The sequence below is a fragment of the Lepisosteus oculatus genome, chromosome 13 (genome assembly GCF_040954835.1).
Source record: "Lepisosteus oculatus isolate fLepOcu1 chromosome 13, fLepOcu1.hap2, whole genome shotgun sequence".
Classification (NCBI taxonomy): Eukaryota; Metazoa; Chordata; class Actinopteri; order Semionotiformes; family Lepisosteidae; genus Lepisosteus; species Lepisosteus oculatus.
This window is the reverse complement of record NC_090708.1, coordinates 26,345,104-26,349,552: the sequence shown is the minus strand read 5'-3', so window position 1 is coordinate 26,349,552 and position 4,449 is coordinate 26,345,104. Positions and strand designations below refer to the sequence as shown.

The window sequence follows — 4,449 nt, the reverse complement described above, 5'->3', positions numbered from 1 at the left end:
TCCCCAATTCATACATGGGGAAAAATCTTACCTTCAACCAGATTTACATGAAGATAGAATGCACACTTTTCTGTAGATGCAAATGTTAGAAAAACACAGTGAGTTTGGGGTCATAATGGGCGGATCACAGTGTTGTGAGAGAGCCACAGTTCTTGGGTAGCTCTGTTTGCTATCCAGTCCTGCCAAAGCAATGCACCATGAGGATCCAGGAGTACAGGATTGTGTCCCACATTGCTCCCTGCCAGCCGTGTTAATAACCTGTAACCTGATCTCCTCAGACCTTAGAAGCTACAACAGGCTGCTCCTGCGCAGTACTGGAATGGCAGATCTCTGAGGAAAACCAGGTTGCTCCCAGAAGTAGTGTTAGTGGACTAATAGATGTCGCCCTTGTTTCAGGAAAATAATTTACCATTACCAGCACCGGAGCATGGTGACTGTACTGAGGGAGGCATCATTGATCTGTTAAACCAAGGTCCTGACTGCTTGGTGACTAATGATCCCACTATATTGTTCACAAGTGTAATAGTGTCCTAGTGTCTTTCTCACAACTGAAGGCTCCACGGCCGAAACATTGTTTTATTTCTTCTATTTTCAGCACGGAATAAACCTATTACTTGTTCCATGGCAGAAGATATTCCTTTTGGAAAACTCCTTGTAGCATGGTTACCTTTGGAAACCAATGGGGAAATCATGATTTTTGCTCCTGCTTTTCCAGGAGATTCTCACTTTTCCTTTCAGTCATGTTTCGGCGTGACGGGATTTCTCTCATGGAGGCTGTGCAACATATTAGAATATTTCTCCAGGAAGTCATGCATCGTATATGTTACACATATTATGAAGATATAGATACATTAAAACACTGACTGACCTCCCAGGTCTTAATTCTGTGTGGCGTACTTCAGCCCTCTACCAGAAAAACTCGGGTTTTCATGACAGGTATTTTGTCAGACAAACTCAATCCTTACTCTGGTAATGGTTAACTAATAAGCTTCCCTTATACCGTGATAATAAGGAATAAAAAGTTGACACCGAGCCCGTGAGAGAAAAGGCTTTATTGTTTTTCTTTCAGCTACAGCAGAATCCTTCAGGCCTGCCCATCTCCTGCAGGGAGGAGTTGGTGAGCAAGACCGTCACCCACTGCTGTATAGCACAGAGGTCAAAGGGCATAAACACAATGTGCTGTGGAGAAAGTGGGGGGAACTGAAGTTGGGGACCAAATTATTCCTCAGCGTATATGACCATTATGGTTTATTCTCCATGTGGAGCTGTGCCACTTCAGTGACACAGTCCGACATGGTGTAAGAAAGTTCCGGTGGTTATGCCTTATTTGGGTCATAAAAAGTTTAGTTGGGTCATGGAAATTATTTTATTTTTAATGTGGGATTTTAAAATTCTCGCATGAGATCAGGGCTACAAGCCTATGATGTTATCCAGATGTTGTCAGACAGAGGTCAGTACTTTGTGGTTGGCACAGATGTCCGACTCTCCCCCCATTTCCCAGCTCCACAGCCAGTGTGACCTTTAACCTCAGGAACCGCACTTCTGCACGGCTGTCTCTCTAGATGCGGGGCTGTTGTCTGGGTCAGAGGTCAACATCGCCGCTGCCTGCTCCGACGCCGACCCCTCCCGTTTCTCACCTGAGGACACATGAAACAACACAGCTGTGAGCACACAAGTGACAAACAATTTAAAAAAAAAGTATTTCTATTGGTTTGTCCCTGAGCAGCATTCTGAAAATAACCTTAAGTTCTTATGCTGAATATTTTCAGACACTAAGTCAACTTCTTCTGCACTGTATTTCACTCCAGTTGCTTCAGCAGGTGCCCTGACATATAAATAGGCATAATCTAGGTCATCATTGTAAAGGAGAATATGTTCTTATCAGGGTTATATCATAAAAAAGTGTAAAACGTGAACCATTAATAGTAATTTAAGAATTGCATGCGATCTGCAATTGATACCAGACCTGTGAAACAAAACCTCAACAACAAAGAGCTGTTGATTCTAAATTCTTGAGATTAGTTTTCTACAAAAGAAAATCCTTACATCTGGTTGCACTGACGTTAGGAAGTCTTGTGTGCTCTGGTGTCCAACAGTCAAATTGTGTTAACGTATCCCTTCATGAAGCCACATACACACGCTCACCAGAAGGGAGCAGCAAACTCACTCATAGCTGGTTTACATGAAAAATCGGGCTAAATAATTCCCATTTGAATTACATCTTGTACAAAAAAGATCCCATCAGGAATACTTGGGGCAATAACTGTATTCAATTTAAGGAGCCAAAGATTGACTCTGCCCTAACTCCTAGTGTAATTTTGAAAAGTATTCAGTGGGGACCTACTTTATTAGTGGATGTATTGATATGTGTGTGCAAAAAGTTCTGCTTACAGTTGTGGCTGCAGATCTGACTGTTTATAGTTTTACATAGGTGAGTTAAAAGGATGAAAACAAGTTTCTAGACTTTTTACTGTCTCATCAATTAAGTTGATCTACGATGTAACCCAGTGACGTGTTCTGGATTGTTAAGATTGAGACAAAGTCAAATAAACGACCTACTGAGGTCAACACTGAACCCTCTTTAATAAAGTTAATAAACCCAAAGCTGGCTTTGGCAAATGTATTTCCTTCTTTCAATGTCAAATCAGACATTGTATTGTGAAATGAAAGGGAATTACTTTATGATGCAATAGAAAAAGATAAAGATATTTTTATCTTCTGTGTCTATACAGAATACGGAGACCAAAGGTTAATTGAATCTCTTAGATTAGTTTCATACAGTCATTACATTTGGTTGCTTTGAAGTTAGGAAGAGAGAAAAAATGTACAAAACTGTGTTAAATGTTGAACAATGTGACATTTGTCTCCTCACTGGTGTGCTCATGTGTCCCTTCGTGAAACCACATACACACACTCACCAGTAGGGAGCAGCACACTCACCTTTCGCAGGCTTACATGACGAAAAATCGGGCTTCTCCGGCTGCTCCCTCTCTGCGATGGAGGCCGCGATTTTCCTGGCCACGAAGCTGCAGGCTGGAGGAGGAAGGAAGGATTTTGGCGTCTGGTTTGGCAAATGGGCTCATGTTGTTCTACAGAAATACTGCGACAGGACTCTCCCCGGCGATCAGACCCAAGTCCTGGGCGGACGTGTACCGAGACTGTCAAGACTCGCTGCTGTCAATCATTTCTGCCAAAGGAGCTTCTAGCCAAACATGACCAAAGGCAGCGTGAACACCTACGCAAGCAGTTCTTTTCTGTTTCGTATTTCTGCTTGATTTAGGAGGATCTGTAGAATTTTTTCACTCTGACATCATAGAGTGTTTCTATCAGTGGTAAAACAAAAATCCCAATTAAATACGCGACGATTCCATATTGTAACACAATTGAATGTGAACATGTCCAAGGCAGTGGATACTTTGGATAGTCACTGTAGCTTAAAACAGTCACAACGTCTGTCATGGGTGGCCATTCAGCAGGACTGAACCCTCACTGATAATGTGTTGGTTACCCTAAAAAAAACAAACAACCTAAGCATCCCAGCACGCTAATCTCTAAACAGCTCTACAAGGTGACAGGCAGGTTGAAAACACTTAATCAGGCTCACAACCACCGTGTTTTGCTTCCTTCTGCTGAAGTCCAGCCGGTTAGCTCAGATTTCACACCTCCATGTGACACTCAGGAACTGGTGCGGGCTTGATACCCATAAGAAACGCCTTGTAAAGTTTTAAGTACTGAACGAAAATTTGATACCGTCTAAAACAGAAAATATTACTCAAGTACAGTATATCCGTTATCGTGCCTGTCATTACAAACTTAAAACCAACCGACAATTGTCCCCCCGCCCCGGTGTCGTACAGAACCTGGTACCCCGGGAAAAACCCAAAGACTGCGATCTATTGGACTAAGTGGGAAAAGAAAAGGATAAATAAAACAATGAATACAATAACAGAGCAATGTTAATAAAAAACAAGTAAAAAATCTTTAGCATTTAACCGAACAACTGACAAACCCCTCAGCTAAGAAGCTCCCACTGCGGATTGTTCAGGTGTTGAATCCAGGATACGAGACCTGTCATTGCCAAACGCCAAACTGAAATTATTCTAGTATAACCGAAAACGGATCTGTTTTAAATCCATTTCCTGGCGGTATTGTACGGTTCTGGACATCGAGAACCATTTCGGAATGGACCGCCACATATCCCAACGTTAGATCTTTTTAAACATGGGTGGGGAGAATTACAAAACGAGAAACCGAACAGAAATTGTGCAAAAGCTGTAACAGAAGCGTCTACCTTTAATGAGAAGTCACACCATCTCGGTGAGTGTTCGTGTGTCTCGGTGTGCGAGTCGCTGCTGGGGACTATTTGTCAGTATCTGGACACCCTTGAATCCGGAAAGCTCGCCTGTTTGTGTGATAGCAATCGCTTACAAAACCGGCTACATAACAGGC

General features: G+C 42.5%; 1 long non-coding RNA gene across 1 annotated transcript; it reads right to left on the bottom strand.

Moving 5' to 3' along the window:
- Positions 1-1,034: 1,034 nt before the first annotated feature.
- LOC107079184 (uncharacterized) lies at positions 1,035-4,449 on the bottom strand. The gene is made up of 3 exons (XR_001480150.2): positions 4,292-4,449; positions 2,941-3,033; positions 1,035-1,637 (listed from the first exon to the last, which is right to left on the bottom strand). It is a non-coding gene; the product is annotated as an uncharacterized lncRNA (long non-coding RNA).